Source organism: Vicugna pacos, chromosome 11 (genome assembly GCF_048564905.1).
Source record: "Vicugna pacos chromosome 11, VicPac4, whole genome shotgun sequence".
Lineage (NCBI taxonomy): Eukaryota > Metazoa > Chordata > Mammalia > Artiodactyla > Camelidae > Vicugna > Vicugna pacos.
In genome coordinates this window covers 87,825,268-87,843,909 of record NC_132997.1, presented here as the reverse complement: position 1 = coordinate 87,843,909, position 18,642 = coordinate 87,825,268, and the positions used below count along the sequence as shown (strand labels likewise).

The 18,642-nt window shown below is 41.5% G+C and overlaps 1 protein-coding gene across 1 annotated transcript in view; it reads left to right on the top strand.

The window, feature by feature from the left end:
* The first annotated feature begins 263 nt into the window (after positions 1 to 263).
* ABLIM1 (actin binding LIM protein 1) overlaps positions 264 to 18,642 on the top strand; it is a 278,222-nt gene continuing 259,843 nt past the window's right edge. Inside the window, exon 1 of the transcript XR_012077601.1 lies at positions 264 to 540. The gene's annotated coding sequence lies outside the window, so the exon portion shown is untranslated. The remainder of the gene's footprint in view (positions 541 to 18,642) is intronic.

Below are 18,642 nucleotides of genomic sequence, written 5' to 3'. Positions count from 1 at the left end.
AGCACGAGGCTGGAAAGCCACTCATAACACAACACTATTATTATTACTATATATACATATACACACACGTCTATACACGTACGTGTATCTTTCTCCTTTTAAAAATAAGAACCGGGCCGGGGGCGGGGACACGCAGCCCTCACCGCACGCCGCCCCTCGCTCGCGGGGGACAAAAGCTGGGTCGGCGCCGCGGCAGAGCGGGCGGCGCGTCCCCGCGGTCGCTGGACCCCGTGGGCCGGGCGGGCGGGGGAGGCGGGAGGCGGGAGGCGGGCCCCGCCCAGCGCGGGCCGCGGGCTGTCAGCGCTGCCGCGCCCGGCGGTCTCCGCGGTCGCCGCGTCCCCGCCCGCCGGCCGCGCTGCGCCCAGCGGCGCCCAGGTGTCCTGCGGGCGGCGTCCCCGCGCGGCCAGCCGCCTCCCCACGGGCGGGCGGGCGCCGGTGCGCCGTGTGCGTTACCGGAGTATTTCTCTCCTCACGCCCTGCCGGGTGTCTCCTCCGCCTTCCCTGCTTCGGCTCCTGCTGCCTGAACCATGTCCGCCAGGGGTGAGTGGGGACCAGGTGGGCACGGCCCACGGACCTCGCGCCCGGCCCGGCGGGGCAGGGCGCGGACCAGGGCGGGCCGGGCAGGTGCGGGAGGGAGGGGGGCTGCGAGAGCCGCGCCGGCTCCCACCCGGCCTAAAACTTTGGCATCGGATCCCTGGGCTCTGGGCGGCCGGAGGGTGGAAGGAAGCCCTCGCCCTTGACCTTGGTCCCCGGATGTGAGCGAAGCCTGAGGGCCAAGGACGGGTCCCGCTCACCTGTACCAGCCGCGCGTCTGGTCAGGAGGGCGTGGGGGATGGGCTCGCCCCTGCCTGTCCTGCTGGGGAGCGGCCCGAAGGGCCGACCCTGAGGAAGGAAAAGGTATTTTTTGCCTCCTTTCTTGTTACCATTTTGCAGCTTGGTTATGGAAGGAGTCCAAGGCTTGGTGCAGTAAGATTTAAAGCTGCAGTGCTTACACCCCATTAAAAAAAGAAAAAGAAAAAAGTAAATCCCCTACCTGTACTCCTCTTGGCATGAACCTCCCCTTACCCTCAGCCGTTTCTTTCTGGAATGAAACGATTACTGCAGGTGAAACTGGGCGAAAGGAAAAAAAAATATCAGAATTGCTTTTCAGGCAAGAGTGAAGGGTATGTATTTCTTGCCATCTGGAGCCAGTGGTGATGCTGGGAGAGTGGGTTAGTCATAGCTCAGTGGCTGCTACTATGAGCGAAATATTAAAGGGATCTACTCATTGTGCAGCTTGCCAGCAAGTGAAACGAAGTGACTTGGTTTCTTTGTCATAAGCCTTTAAGGAAAATATTGATTATTTTTAGAAATTATATTTGCAAAGCAGTAAGTACCACCCCTTTTGGTACCCTGAAGCATTAAGGAGTTGCAAAGTTGTTTTGTTTTTGTTTTTTTATTTTAATTCTGAGGGGTTAACCCTGCTTTTTGAGGGGAGTTGAGGAATTTAATAACACGTGTTGGATAATTAAGTGCGGCTTTTCAAGGTTCATTGTGGGGCACGTAGTGAGTGAATTCTATCCAAAATGTTTAAATTTCTTTTGAAGGAAACTGGTCTTTGTTGGTCTGGCAACATGGTTGGTTGGTTCTGTACCTGGAAATGGAGTGGTATGGGCTGGGTGGAACGACAGAATTTGCATTCATAGATTTGGGGCTACAGAGGTGATATGGGGCCCTGAAGTGCTACCTGCCTAATAACTTATGCATACGAGAGAGAGAAAAAAGAGGGTGAACCGGATATGTTCATGGGGTGCTGGATGTGTATACGGGATCTTCTGAGTGACTCCAGCTGCATAATCTCTGAACTATGGTCTCATACTGTGCTTGTCTTCCTGACCTCTGTGCTAGACACAAGGAACACGTGGGGACTGTCTCCTAGGTTGTAAAACTCCCTGTGGTCAGAGTCCACCTCTGATGCAGCTGTACACCACCCAAACCTCTTAGTACACAGAACCTTGCACACTGTAGGAGCCAAGTAACTCCTGGGAACCCTGGTATGTCCTAGGAAGCATCAGGTTCATTAGGTAATCCCCCCAGTTTCACCTTGTCTTTAGACTCTTCTAGTACAAGGTCTCTGTGGTTTATCTGAGGATATGACATGAAAATGGCACCAGTGATTCAGAGGCTAGGGCCCTGAGTTGGGACTTGGTTCTCAAAGATTTCTTCTTGAACCTGATTTCAAGCAGCATGATTTGAAGTCGGACACAGACATTTCACTCAGCCGTCTTGTCTCCCCTTCAAAGTCTATGTTGATAATCTTGCATTTAATAGTTTGAAGTCTGGCTAATATTGCAGAGGGAGAAGAAAACACGATAACTATCAGCTGCAGCATGTGTCAGGCACTTTTTATATATTATGTCAGTGAACCCTTACAGTAACTGAATCAAGTAGATACTGTCATTACCTCCCCATTTCACAGATGAAGGAACTGAGATTTTCAGAGATCATGTAACCTGCCTGAGTTCAGACAGTTGTTAGGTGGCAGATCCTGATTTCTCCCCAGGTCTGTCTGACTTCTGAGCACATCCAGTTTGTTTTACTGCCTCTCTAGTACTCATCCTTTGAGTATTATAATAAACACCCCGATCACTGATTTACTAAGAAGAGAGAGAAAATGCTCTGTATTTGAGACTGAAAGGAATTGGCCTTGGTAAGTAATTTGGAATTCCCAGTACACTTGGGAACTTCTTCAGGGACATTTGGTAATGACAAAGTGCGGGATACAAGGCCATTGACACTTGACGTTGTTAAATTGATATTCCCACTCTGTTACCTCCTACTTTAGTCGTGAGGACTGAAAATTCCTAGATGTTACCAATGACTGAGGATTTTTCTTATGTTTTTATGAAGTACTTTTATTTTTAGGAATCTGTAAAAAAAAAATCTGAACGATTAGTAGGGTGCCTAAGCTCATATGGAAAAATGTCTGTTTACGATTTATTATTTTATAATACATATTTTCAGAACTGAGCTTTACTCTCCTTTTCTAATTTAGTGGCTACTTTCATCTCTATTCCTGGAAGTAGAGATAAACCTTTAGGGTCAGAAAGTTAATGTGTCTACTTAAGTATCTAACTTATCATTAGGATGGTCTTTAGATACTTGGAAAGATGAATCTCATTAATACAAAAACGATCCCTTCTTATTTCTAATATCTAGACCTGTTGGTTATGGTGGGGTGGAAATATTTTTTAAAAATTGAAAACACTGAAATCAGTTGACTCTCATAAGAATAGTAATTTTATTAAAAAAAATTTTAGAGCGAAAAATATTTTTGAATTCTTCTTCTTTTTAAGATTTAAACAGTGTACTAAAATTTAACTCATTATCCAAACTAACAGTAAAAAAGTATTCTTAAATTCCATGATCAGGCAAGTTAAGACATTCCCCATCCTGTGGTCTTTTAGAATATTCTCATCAAAAACTTTTAACTTGGAGTTGTATTTTTACTATTAGGGACCAAAATGGAGCTATCATGTCTTGATTTTTGAACTGATAAACTAGAGGAAATTATAACACTTAGAATAGAGTTTCCAAATCTGGGAAGAATCATCTAGATTGCCTTTTTAAAATGCAGATTCTCAGGCCTTACTCCAGGTCTACTGGCTCATAAGCTCTAAAGGTAGAGCCCAAAATCCATATGCTATGTAAAAAGTTCCCCAGGTAACTCTAAGGACCATTAGGTGAGAGCAGGAACAAAGAATTACCTGGAGTATTTATTAAACATACTGGTATCAGGGCTCTGCTTCAGATCTACTGAATCAGAATGTTCAGGGAAAGGCCTGGGAATCTGAATTTTGAATAAGCCCCAGTTGGTTCTTATGTACAGGCAGACTTGGGAGCTATTGAATTACTGTTTCTTCTAATTCAGGGTTCTGTATCATCCAGCAAGTTTTGAAGAAAGCTGTTTTTGAGTTATACAAGTAATGTATTAAATTTTATTATCAATATATTAATATAGTCAAAATATACTAATGTATGTATTTAACTATAAAGTAATATGTTAAAAATCCAAACAAAGTATATAGAGTTAAAAATGAAAATTTCCTATATTTACTCCCTTCCTACCAAATCCTCAGAATTAAGCATGGCAGTTTTTATCTGGTTAGCTTTTGGTTCAGTTCAATAAATGTTAAATATCTATTTGGTATAAGATACATGGCAGGTAACAGGCACTGGGCACAGAAGAGATCACTCATGAGCCTATTAGCTTTTCAGAAGCTTGAATCTTGAGAAAATGGGTCTAGGTGTTTGAGGATAGAGTCCATTGCACTGGCAGAGAAATAACTCAAAGAGTGTATGCCCTAGAAATGTTAGATCAGTCTTGCTATCTTTGTTTTCAGAATTTCCATAAAACTAGGAGCAACCTGAATGCTCACCCATTGGTGAATGAATGACTAATGGATGGCACATCCATTCTATAGACTGCTATGCAACTATTAGAAAGAATAAGTTAGGTTCCTATGTGTTGGTCTGGAGTGATGGCCATGATACATTCTTAAGGGAAAAGAGCAAGTTTTATAATATAATTTGTGTAATGTATGATCCCAGTTCTGTAAATTGAGAAAAATCTCTCAGTGTGAATATGTATATGTACCAGAAGCAGAGAGAAAATCATAGAACAGTACACACCAAGCATTTATCAGTGGTTAAAAAAGTCAACGGTGGAAAAAAAAAATCCAAGGATAAAAAAGTCAAAGTTAAGGATAGGAATGGGGAGAGAGATGTGTTTCTTTGAACATATCTTTGTGTTCTTTGATAGCAAGTAGGTACAGATTGGGGGAAAAAATGAATAAAGAAAAAATGTTCACTTCATCCCCATGTATTCATTTCATTTATTCAAGTCAGGGATGTAGATTTTCATTCATTCATTCAACAAACATTTATCAACCACCTGTACATGCCAGCAATGGGTGACTAGGAAACAGCATATACCCTCAAGGAGCTCACAGTTCTGTGGGGGATAGAAATACATAAATACTATTTTTAAAAGGTTTTTCTGTGTGCAGAGTGAGAAAGATAATGTGGGCTGGAGAGAAAATGATGATTATCAATACTATGATGATACAAAGGAGTGGTGTCAACCATAGTGGTGGTGGGTGTGGGGAGGACTATGAGATCAGGTGAGATTTCTTTAAGAAAGTAGAGTTGTCTTCTTGGAGGACGACTTGGATTCAGCCAGATAAAAAAGAGTGAGGTGGAGGGAAAGACTTTTCAGGGAGACTCTGGCATGAAAAAAACAGTTCTCCATGTGATCACCTGGAAAGCATGTAGGTGCAGGGCAGCGTGTTTGCCAGAGAGAGGGGAGCCAGGTCTCAGCAGACTGAGGAGGTGCCCCAGGCACTTTGTGGAAAGGTGAGGATGTCGGGATTTCCATTTACAAGGCAGTGTGGTTCCAGGGAACACAGTGGAAGTCTGGCAGTGGTGGGTGGGAGATGTGGAGCTGGAGGGAACAAGCGCAGGGCAGGGAGGGTGATGGGGAGGGGAGATGAACGGGATGGGTGCTCTCTGTCCTGCCCGTGGTGGAGCCTGCAGGAACTGATCAATGATTGGGTATGATTGGCCTCAAAGGTCTTACCTTTGACAGGAGGAGCTCTGGTTACAGATCAAGCTTAGCCCAGGGTGGTATTGGCTGAAGGCAGAGGGTGATGAGAGCTGCCATCAGCCTCAGAGAGCAGCCGCAGAGCCCTCTGCTGGACAGTGGCTCTTTCATAGGACTAGGATGCAGAGGGACTCTAGGAATCCCAGCTACACTCATTTTTTGATGACTTCTTCGGCTTCCATGCTTACAGGAGGGCTCAACAAGCATGGGTCTGCCAGCTGATGAAGGAGAGACTCCCATTCCGTTTCTTCTCTCTCTTAGTTCTTCCGGTAACTCTGTGCCTATTAAACCTCCAGTTGCATCACTCTACCTTTATCAGTTTCTTTTGTGATGTTGTTGCAGATTAATGCACCAAGAGTTCTTATTTGGTGTTATGGGCGGGTATTTTTCTGGCCTATATCAGCTAGAGTTTTTCCTCTCTTTGAGTTACAGAACTCTCAAGCAGTTTATCAAACTGAAGACAAAGGACAACATATTTGAAAGTCAAGTTTAGCCATGATACGAGTTGGTATTAAAAAAAATGAAACAGCAACAGATTACACTTCCTGGAAGTCTTTTTCACATTTAAAATAAATGGGTTCCAATTAAATAGACTTTTTTTTACATGAGAGATGTTTGACATCAGTTTCTCACAGGTGAGAGAATCATGCTTCAGAAAAGATTTTCAGAAGGTTGAATTGTTGCTCATTGTATCTGTGAACAGCATTACATGTTAAAAATAATTTGAGACCTCATGTACAGAAGGTTGAGTTAACCATACTTCTCAGTTCAAGCTCACTACTGTCAACGGTTCATCAGACCCCCCCCTTGTCCAGTTTACTTCTTGATATATTTTTATCTCCATCCCTCTGTCCCATCCCCTTTTCCCCAAATGCAGCTATTCTAATAAAGTTGATATATGTGTCCTTGAATTTGTAGTAATACCAATTCTTAGACCAGTTCTTATATTTAAAGCTGAAAAGGACCAAGTTATTTTACTTTGTGTGTGTGTGTTTCAAAGATTAATCAAATTCTTATTTGGATACCTGATTTTATGAACATATACATATTTCTGATTTTATTTGGAAGTTTACATCACTTAATGAAATAGCAAGCCTTATTCTGTTAGGGGCTGGGCATACAAAACGAAAAGAGGTTATTCTCTGTCCCAAAGGAGTACAAACTAATGTATGTGTGTGTGTGTCTGTGTGTGTGAAGTTATGCACACAGCTGACCAGAATCGGAAGTGATACAGATTATCGAATAAGAATGATCAAACTGGTATGGGAGGTTCAACTAATTGTGACTGGGAGAAGCAAGAATACCTTCACTTCACAGAGGACGTGGAAGTTGAGTGGGATCTTGAAGGGTGAGGAGGGATTGGGCAGGCAGAGTCCTGAAGGGCGTGCTTCCCTTCTGGAGGAACAGGAACAGCTCAGGTAAAAACACAGGGGAGTGAAAGTGCAGGAAATATGGGGAGGAAGGCGTCTGTGAAATGTGAGGCCATTAGGAGACTTGCGGTGGGGGTGGGGAAGAAGAATAGGGAGGCCGAGGGAATGATGTATTGAACTAGTGAGCCTTCCCGTCAAAGGCTTTTCCTGAAGAGAGAAGTGCAGATGTAAAGAAGGGAAGTGAGAGGTCTGGGCTGGGTACATACAGATAACTCATCCCTGGTGCTTCATCTGCCCACAGTATGAGAGATGGCATTTTATTGCCAAACTGTGCTGCGGTGAGTTACGTTGTATCCTGACCACACTTCTCATTTAGGTAAAAACCTTGCCCGAAGCCCACTCTTGTGTTTCCTTTCCTAGATCAGATTTGTCTCTCTGAGCCTTGTCCTTTATTTTGTACCTGACCCCAGAATGCTCCAGTACTAAGAATGCTGGCACACAGGAGGGCTGAATGCAGAACAGCCTAGCAACATGTTTGACTACAGCAAGGGGGAGGAGTGAGGCCATTCCCCCAGAAGAAGTATGCATCCTTAACTGATCCGACTTTTACACATACGTTCCTAGTTCACTCAGTTCTAGAGAGGAACAAAACAACACCAATTCACAGAACCCTTTCAAATGAAAGATGTGATTTGGTACCATTTGTGGAACAGGGTCTTTGAGATGGTAAATTAGTCTTCATCATCTTTTATGGGAGAGACGTTTCTTTTTTTGAAGCCTATGGTTTCAAGTTCTTCTCTAACTTATTAATTCATAGTAGTGTTCATCGACATAAGTGGTACTGATCACCTGACACAGTTTGACATTTTGTCGCTCATTCACAAGATGCTACTTTTTCAGTCCTGAGCTTATGGTGCCATTATCTGCTTAATCCCTGGTCTCTAATGTACTTGGTAGAGAAAGGGAAAAGAATGTGAATGGTCAGCATTTTACTCGGTTTAAAGCAGCAGTCTTTAGAAATGTCATCCATCCATTCCATAGACATCTATTGAGCCTTCCTAGAGTTCATAATAAGCATCAGCAAACATACAGCTGTCTGTCTGTATTTATTAAATATTATAATGTCACTAGGAGTTGACAGCTCATCTTGCCTTCACTATACTAGTATGGCAGGAGGGGGTGTTCTCTCTCAAAATGTGCAGCACTAGCATCCATAGCAGCTTATGCCAAAAGGAACCTGTTTTGTTCATTTTCCTGAAGGACTTCTTGAGACATATTTTGTAGCTCTGTGGTCTTCTCCTGCACCCTCTTGTCCACGCATCTTGGTAACAGTATGGCAAGGCTGAAAAGGTACCTATGACTCTGCCCCATGGGCAGAACAATCCCGGTGTTTCCCTTAGGTTCTCCTGGGACCCTCTGTTTTTAGCTCTTGTTTTCTCCCCCATACGTTAGGGTATATCTTTTCTGCCTTTGTGAATCACCTCATGATCTAGAGCACAAACGTCCCCCTTCTGTCCCAGACAACAGGCTGAGGAGAAAACTAATTCACTTACAAACTGGAGAGGAAATTTCTATAAGAGTAAAGGGTATGGGGAGAGGGAGACAGAGAGAGGAAAGAAGAGGAAGGGAGAAAAAGAGAGAGAGGGAATGTGAAAGCAATAGGGGACTGATGTAAATTAAACAAGACTATTAAAATTGAAAATGGAGACATCAGATTTGAGTATAACATGTATTTACTAGTGTAAATTGAATTATCACATTTTTCTTTGTTGAAAATGGAATAAAAGCTTGTGGAATTGAAATTTATATTACATATAAAAGGGATTTCATAATTCAGAAAATACATACTTTTTCTCTCCCTTCCCCCAAGAACAGAAATGCCAACTGTTTATCTGAAAATTTCTTGACAGCAAGCAAGAAGATGGTGTGATGCAATGAGCTATCACCTTACACCTGTCAGAATGGCTGTCATCAAAAAGAACACAATTAACAAATGCTGGCAAGGATGTGGATAAAAGGGAACCCTCATGCATGGTTGTTAGGCATGTAAATTGGTGCAGCCACTGTGGAAAATAGTGTGGAGGCTTCTCAAAAAACTAAAAATAGAACTACCATATGATCTAGCAATTCCACTCTTGGGTATATATCCAAAACCCCCCACTAATCCAGAAAGATTCATGTACCCCAATGTTCACAGAAGCATAATTTACAATTGCCAAAAAGCAATCAAAGTATCCATCAACAAGTGAATAGATAAAGAAGATATATCTATATAATGGAATACTATTCAGCCATGAAAAAGAATGCAGTTTTGCTATTTGCAGCAGCATGGATGAACTTAGAGGACATTAGGCTAAGAGAAATAAGTCAGTCAGAGAAAGACAAATACTGTATACTATCACTTATATGTGGGATCTAAAAAGTACAACAAACTATTGAATGTAACAAAAAAGAAGCAAACTCACAGGTATAGAGAACAAATTAGTGGTTACCAGTGGGGAGGGGGAAGGGAGGAGGGGAAACAGGAGTAAGTGAGTAAGAGGCACAAACTGTTAGTTATAAAATAAACTACAAGGGTATATTGTACAGCACAAGGAATATAGTTAATATTTTATAACTATAAATGAAGTATAATCTTAACAATTGGGAATCACTATACTGTACACCTATAACTTATATAATATTGTACAGCAAATATACATCAATAAAGATAAATAAATAATAATAAATAAATAATTTTTAAAAGGAGACAATGTGGTGGAAAGCAGTTAACTCTTTTGATCTTTTGCCTTTCCTCATTGATATTCAGTCAGCTAATATTCACTGAACTTCTCTTCTGGAGTAGGCAGATTTATTCCAAATCCATTCCTGGGTTGACGATGCTAATGTATTAATTAATTGAGTCATTTAACAGATATTTATTGAGCACTCTGAAGGATTGCCATGATTGTGGTGTGGAAAAATATTAAAATGTGTTAGAATTTGTGATTGAATAATGCTGGGGCAAGTAGGGCTGATCAGCACTTACTGCTGCCATGTAATTTACAAGTACCATATGGGTTATCATTCAAACGGCATGCTTCTGTCTGGGACAAATGCTAAACCTGATGAGATGCTGGGGCAACAGGTGTATAGTGAGGCTATCCCAGGCAAAGTGGGTCTGTGCCCTTCTTAAATTAGTAGAGTTTCTAGCCAGCATATGTTTTGGTGTCAGTGTATTCCTTGGTCTCAAAGGATAGAATTTTTGTCAATATCTGAATATCTGCCTGGAGTGTTAGCTATATTGCATATCATCTACATCAAAATTTAACTTAAATCCTAGGCTGGCTGTTTCCTCCCCATCAACAGAGCAGATTTCTGGGCTGTTTTCTCTCATGGTAAGCGGGTAGGCTCAGGTGCAATTACTAATGTAGACTAACAATAACATTTGGTGTGAAGTCAAACCCAAATGAAGTTTTAGAAAATTTTTTGGAGTAATTCACACGATAGTTTTCTTCTATTGGGGGAAATTATCTAGGTAAAAAACTATTGTGGGAAGGCCATGTTTAATGCCTTTGGTCCTCCATAGTCATTTAAATTGAGTGACTCTGTGTTTTCTACTTTAATGTAGTTTCAAAGCAGCTTTAAAATGTGTAGCTTAGTCTACCTGTGGTTGTTCTTGGACTCACTACCTATTGGAAGACACCCTGCCCATGTATTTAAGACTGATTTCCCCAGTACATTGTATTATTTTATTGGAAAATTTATATAATATGTATTTACCACTATAAGGAAATTTTGTATTTTGTCTTATAATGACTGGGTGGGCAAGTTCTTATTTAGTAGATGTGCCCATGAAATCCTTTGTAGCACTGAATCCTACTTAGAATAAAGGTGAAAGCAGGGAATTGTGGGTCAGGCACTCAAAAATTACTTGCTGATTGATTAGAGGTCATATGATTTTGGTCCTTTGTTAGGTAATTTCTTTTTTAGGGTTGGATTGAAAAAGAGCTCTACATGCATAATTATTGTTATTCACATTTTAATAAATTAAAGTTCTTTATTCTGTACTGTGTGTTCTTTCTCCAGCCCTTTAACTTCATTACCTATGAGAATAGTATTTGATGATATATATGTAATCAGGTGGGAGTCCATTTATAAATAGTTTTCCCTAAAGAAAAAATATCCTATGTTTTGCTTAAAACTGTGTCTAAGGTCTTTCTCAGCTTATTGAGAATTCATTTAGAAAACACATCCACAACAGGGCAGCCACCAGAGAACTGAATGGTAACAATGAAAGGAAATGAGGACAATGAACTAAACAGCTATTTCTGGCTTTCAGCTCCAGATAAGAATGAACAGAAGGAGAGGAGTCCCAGAGTCTGGGGGAAGGCGGGAGGGGGAGGAAAGCCATCATTTTAAAATGTTTTAAAAAATGTAGAAAAGAGGTTTAGGTTGGCAATCTCTAATGGATTCTAGGGAGATTTTTGTTGTTGCTGTTGTTCTATGTAAAACAAGGGAATCTTTATTTTGATTCATTTAAGCATTTGGGTGAGCAATGAGCAAGAACACCAGAGATGGTTTAGTTTTCTCACCAGTTCCTCAGCTACTGTTTATTTTAGGAGAATCTGTTCTGTGGTTAGACACTTTATATAAATTGTGGAATTGGAGTTATAAACAATGTCTTCATTTATCCAGTCGTTCAATAAGTATTAGTTGAACACCTACTCCATGCCCAAGTCGTTCTAGGTGTTGGAGTGAGACAGTCACTTGCCAAATCAACATATGATGAGATAAGAGGTGATAAAGTGCTATGGAGAAATTCAAAGAAGAGCAAGGAGGAGAGAGAACACTGGGGAGATGAGAGGGCAGGGCAGGTGCTATTTTATATGGGGTGATCATATAAGTGGTGGGTGAGCAGAGACCCGGAGGAAGTGAGGGGTCGTACAGAGTCTGGTGGAAGGGTTTTCTAGGCAGTGAGATAAACAATGCAGAGATGTTAAGATCTGTCTTACTTGTGTGACCTCAGATCAGCAAGGAGGCCAGTGTGGCTGGATCAGAGCGTGAGGGGAGTGGGATGGAGATGAAGTCAGAAAGATAGTTGGGGAAGGGAGTGGTATGTCAAATTGGTCCTTGCAGACCACTGTGAGGACTCAAGTTTTCCTCTCAGTGAGATTGAGTGAGATAGGAGGCCCTTGAGTAGTTCTGAGCGGAGTTGTGATATGATTTGATGTAGTTTAAAAGGATCACTTGGTCAACAAAGTAGAGAATAGATTGTAGCGAGCAAGGGTGGATGCAGGAAGACCAGTTAGGAGGTTATTGTAATGGTCAAAGCAGGATAAGATGGTGGCTTAGACCAGATGGTAGGAAAGCAGCTGATGAGCAGTCAGTGGGTTCTGGAAATATCTCTAAGGAAGTACTTATGGGACTTGTGGATAGTTGGAAGCATGGAGTAAAAGGAGGGCGATTGTGGGTACCTCCATTTCATTTTTCCAGCAACTGGGAAGATAGCATGTCATTTCCTAGAATGGGGAAGATGTAGAACAAATAGGTTTAGAGGGTAGGATAGTCCAGCATTTTGGACATTTCAATTTGAGATTTCACGTAGACGTTGTAGTATGAGGATGTTTATTATGCCCATTTTACAGATAGAGAAAATGAGGCATAGAGAGGCAAAGAAACTTGCCTGAAGAAGGTGCAGCACAATGTGACCGGTGGCAATGGTGGGGCATACAAGGTGCTGCAGGAGCACAGAGGAGGGACCTTGCTCCCTCCTGACTGGACGTGGGGCCCAGGAAGACTTGGCAAAGCAAGTGATACTGGAACAAGACCTTAACGAATGAGTGCCAGATGGGAGAAGAGGAGGAAAAGCATTTCACATATAGGAAACAGCATGCTTTTAGAATTTTAAAAATAGTAATTAAGCATATTAAACATTAAGAATAAGACATTTGAAGTGACATGTAAGGAGACATACAGGAGCAACAGCAGGAATATTAAAAACGACCCTGAGGAGTGGGGTGGGTATAGCTCAGTGCATGAGGTCCTAGGTTCAATCCCCAGTACCTCCATTTAAAAAAAATTTAAAATTAAAAAAAACTACCCTGAGGAGAAACATGAAAGATTTAAGTCGTTGAAGAGGCATGCTATGCTCTTGGATAACAAGACACCATATTGTAAAAATCTGCATTTCTCCTGAATCTCTCAGTAAGAGAAATGAGACCCCGATTAAAATGCCAACAGAATCTTTTCTTAGAGACATGGCCAAGGGATACCGTTACTCCTTTTGCAAAGTGAAATTCTGAAAAAGAAGTGTAATTAAGGGAGGCTAGCCCTACCAGATGTTAAAACGTAATATGAAACTGCAGTGATTTAAACAGTTAGTATTGGAGAGAAATTAGAGTAGTGGGAAAAGGTTAGAGTACAGTGTTCACATGTGTATGTAATTTAGTCACAGTGGCATTTTAAGATCAATGTCAGAAATGAGATTTTTCAATAAATGATTTAGGTGCAACTGGCTGTTTAGAAAAAAGAACTCTGGACCCCCTATTGCCTACACACAGGGGCGCATGATTCCTGATGTAGTAAATCATTGAGTGTGAAATAAAGGAAACAATAGTGGGCCTAGAGGAAAACACAGGTGAATTTATAACCCGAGGATGTTAGAAGATTCCTGACCTTTCACACAGGGTACAAAGCTCCAAAGTCATAAAGGAAAAGGTAGACACGTTTAACTACATAAAAATACGAAGAGCTCCGTGTGGTTGAGAATATCACCCCCTGCCTTGTGTCAGAGGCCCCAGCAGAGCTGACGTGAACCCGGCCCCCTGCAGCAGGAAAGTCCAGCCGGCAGGTAGCAGGAGAGGAGGCAGAGACAGGGGTAGGGTACTGCTGGGGCCTTTTCAAAAGCTTGGCGAATGCTTTGACAGTGTTAGTGTTAGCTGAGGACCTCACTGAAGCTTTACTCTGTGTAGAGCTGGCTAGACAAATTCTGAGGACAGCTTTCACCTCTCCTTCCACAGACACAGAGGGGGAGTTTTCAGGACCAAATGCAAGGGGTACGGCCACGAGGCTGGCTAGTCCCTGCCTCAGAGAGGCCCCGTTGGACCTACATTTGATATCTGGAGCTGGAAGGCTGTGGTCACTCCCCCTCTTCCCGCTTTTCAGAACATGCGTATTCCTTAGAATAGTGTGGTCTGAGGCTTCATCCCCTTTCTGGACAGTTGTAGGAACGACACTAAGTGGTCGTCTACTTTAAGGTTAATATTAGGCTACCCGGTGACACGGGTACACTTTTACCATAGAAAAAGAGGTGACAGGGCGGGGATGCTCGACTCCTGTTAAAAGGGGGGGCAAAGGAGCGCTTGGAGCTGGGCTAGAACGGGCTGTCCAATGAACTCATTTATCTCAGCCTTTTCTCCTCCCAGAGCCAATCTGCCCAAAGTGATAAAGGATGTTTACTTCTTGGTGCCCAGAACATTTGATCCGAGTGAACATCCTATTAGTGATTCTTGGAGGTTAGCCTGCCTGGTTCTCTGAATCCCTTTGATTAATTCAGGCCTTGCTTTTTCAGGCATCCCTTTGCCCATATTTCTCTGTAATAAACACAGGTCGAACTTGCTGGTAAAATTCTGCTCTTCCTCTAGCAGTTACACTTCCTCCCCCCAGACTTTTTCATTTTAGCATCTAGTCCAGTGACACTAAACTGTACAGAGTTGTTGGAGTGACTCTCCTCTTCTAGACTGTGAATTCCGAGAAGCCAGCGCCCGAGTGTTACAAGTGTGTTCCCAGATCCTTGCCTTACCCCGAGGCTGAACATGTTTAATGAACAATTTTTTTTGACATTTTTAAAAATTGAAGTTCAGCCAATTACAATGTGTCAATTTCTAGTGTACAGCACAATGTCCCAGTCATGTGTGTGTGTATATATATATATATATATATACACACACACATTTATTTGTTTTTATATTCTTTTTCATTAAAGGTTATTATAATGAACAGTTATTGAGAGATTAGGAGAAGAAAGGTTGCCATCCATGAAATCCAGAGTTGGTGGAATAGACAGACACATGAAGGGGGTGTAGAGGGGAAGAGGCTGTCCTTGAAATTTCTCAGTCTTTTTGACGGAACTCTTTTAAGTTGGACATGAAAGTTCACTTCCTTATATGCCTCTGCTCTCAAACCTGATCAAAGACACGTTTTTTTTTCTACTTGGGCAAGAAGTGTTTGACATGCAGATTCTAATCCCATTCACTGTGTCTTCAGTGGGCTGGGTTCTGGAAGGAGCTAAGCTAGACACTGTGATGCGGTTCCTCTGATGGGCAGTTTCACCCTCTTGCCCCCGCGTTTTGTCTTACTACCAGGTAATGTGGACACCAGGTACCCAGAACCTCTCCTCCCTCTAGCCCTCCTCACACCCACACTCCTCATTCTCCCCCATCATGAGGTTGTGGGATGTGGCAAGGATACTGGCTGGGATGCATCCTGGGTGTGGTCTGCTGCCCACTGCATTTGTAGCTGTAAATTAGTCCCCTTCAAAGTGTCCCTCAGCTATTTCTGTTAAGTTTCCCAAGGAATTGTCTCACATGTGTCTAGGAGTGAGCTCTTTAGGTTCTTAGGTTTGGACATCCAGCTTGTCTGAAACCCTGCTGCCTTGGTGTAGATGACGTCCTTGAGCACTGCCGTTCTGCTGGGGCCTCTGGTCACCTCTCCCACCCCCACCCAGTCTGGTCACCGTCTCCCTGAACAGTTTTGAGCTAAGTGTGGCCAGAGGCACTTCCCCAGAGCATAATGGAGACTAAGGTGTAACTTTGAAAACTAACTAAAAACTGAAAAGGTAAAAGCTTCTTTTTTAATCCTAAGAGCTATCATATAGCACTGTTCATGGAAACTGTTTTGACATAAAAGAGGAATAGACAGATATACTTAAATTTAAAAGAGCAACTTAAATAACATAAATGAGCAGGGAGAAGTCCTCACCCTTGGAAGTAACTGCTATGAACAGTCTCTTGAGACTCTCTTCTAGAGAAAAGTTAAGTATGTACTAGGACACTGAAATCAAACTGTTACCTATAAAACTATGATCCACCTACCTACCTACTTAAAAAAAAACACTTTGCTTTTTTCACGTAATGTATCTTGAAGTTGTTCCATCTTAGCACATACAGATACAGCTCATTTTAAAAAAATGACTGTGTAGTGTTCCAGCACATGTTTCCACCACACCTGATTTAATAGTCCTCTTTGATAGATACTTTTCTTGTGGCTTTTGTAGACAATGTTGCACTGAACATCTTCCCCCATTTATCTTACTGAGATTTTTAGAGCATAGCCATAGGTATTAGGCTGTAACTTTTAATGAGGCTTTAGTGATGGATCAGAGAAAACTTGAGAAGGGAGCATGGTCCCTTCTGTGGTTGACTTGCTCTAGGCTCTCTCCTGTGCCGTCTCCTGCCTTGCCCCCATTCAGTCTCTGCTCAGCTAGGAGCAACTTGTTTTTCCAGCACTAGAAGGTGTTACAGATGTCTCCTTTATTTATACTAAGGGACAGACCACTTCTAGCCCAGCAAAAAAAAAAAAAAAAAAAAAAAGACTATTTATTTTCCCTTACTTCATCTAAAGCCAGCCTTGCTGCATATTATGGGATTAATTTTTTTCCAGAATGATCCATAGCTTTTAAAACAAGATAATCACAAAATAGTCTTGTGCCGATTTATTTCCCAAAGGCTGGATTATTTATTCTTTTTTACAATCACCTGTTACCCTCAGTTAAAAAATAAAACCTCAAATTAATTCTTTTTTAAGGTTGAGCCCAATCTCCCCACTTACAAATAGTCACACTGGCAGGCCCTCTGCAAGAGGCAGTACATTCCAGTGGGAAGAGCTGGATGAGGAGTTGGGAGACGGAAGTTTTCCCTACAGCCCTGCTCCCCACCTGTGCGGTGGTGGGCAACCATTCTACAGACCCTCATCTTGGAGCTGCATTGTCAATTCCTGTCTATTCCCTAGGTGACTTTGGAAGACTCTTCCACTTCCAAGTCCTGGAACTAATAATGAATTTCCAGATCAGATGAGTCAATTTTACTTTGATTAAATTTCCGTAATGCTTAACTCCTGGCTGGAATTTTAGCAGACAGAAGTAGAGATTGGCAGCATCTTACATAATGTTACCTGGGCAAAGGGGTTGGGGAAGGGACTGGCTGCCACCTCAAGTCCTGGCATTAACATTTTTAGGCTGCTTTTGCCTTTGCAAGATGTGACTCCTGATTTACTAGGAGAGCTGATAAAATTTCCAAGAAGGCTGCGATGGGTTTGCTATTCTCAAGCCAAGAAAAATGGAAATTGTGTTAGTGAAAGGACAGGCTCCTTTTTGAGTTTGGTTGTTGTGGACCATTTTCAATGCTGCTTATAATATATTCTGGTCAAGGAGCCTAGACCTAAAACTGACAGCCTACTTTGCTCTTAGAAAGGGTCATGTGATGTTTATGAGGTTGGTTGGATGAATTTATTTGGATTGACTGGTAAGTTTTTTTTTCTTTTTTTGGACTGGTAAGTCTTAATAAAAGAATATCATATCCAACTTATAAAAATAATTTAGATGCCAGCTTTCGTATGAAATAGAAAACACTAGGAAAATGTCAATATCTTCTTTGTTTTTTTTCCCTTATGCTTCTTTTTATTGTTTCTGGTACCAATCAAACAAACAAAAAATACCAAATAGTTATTGCAAAAGAGGAAATGCAAATTTGAAAAATGAGGATTACCTATTTGAGTATTTATTCAGAGCAGCACCTGTTTCCCTCAGGTAACTCTTCGATTTTGCAGTGAAGCATCAGCTACTGAACTCTTTTCGTTCTCTTCCTTTTGATGAATTTGGTAGTTAAGGCAGGTTCTCCATCAATCACTTCAGACTTCAGAATCATGATGGTCAAATTACACAACATCTTTCCCAATTAAAGAAAAGGAAGTAGAAGTTGGGGGAAAGATTCTTACACACTTACTGGCTGTCTTTAGAACAAACACAGTGATTTTTAATTTTGTATTAGTCATTGCAGAAGAAAATTTTCCACATGAAGTTGATATTGGGATATTAAATGTAATCTACAAAATATGATTTTAATGTCTGTTACGACAAATTGTTTTGAAAAATTGTTTTTACTATCTTGTTGTCTAGGTCATAAAAAGGGATGACATTTAGTAGAAATAGATTTCATTAACAGAATGCTAGAAGAAAGGTGTTTTATAGGAAATTGTTGTCGTTTGTAATATACTTTAAAAATTCAGTAGAATCCTTTTGGAGGTTATGAATGTTGATGCCATAAAGCTTTGGCAGAAGAGATGTACTCTGTCTGCCTTTGGCTTTGTTGAGAATATTATCAACAACATTTTTACTTTCCCAACCTTTTTTCAAATTTATTTCCTAGTCTTTATTTGAATTTTGTATTCTGCTTAAGTGAGATTTTACAGATATGTGCTTTCCTATGGAGAGTATTTAAATTTGCTTCTCTAAAGAAGTTTTGGTCAGATGTTGGAGAGGATGTGGAGGAAAGGGAACCCTTGTATACTTCGTGGGAATGTAAACTGATGCAGCCATTATGGGAAGAAGTATGGAGGTTCCTCAAAAAACTAAAAATAGAACCACCATGTGAT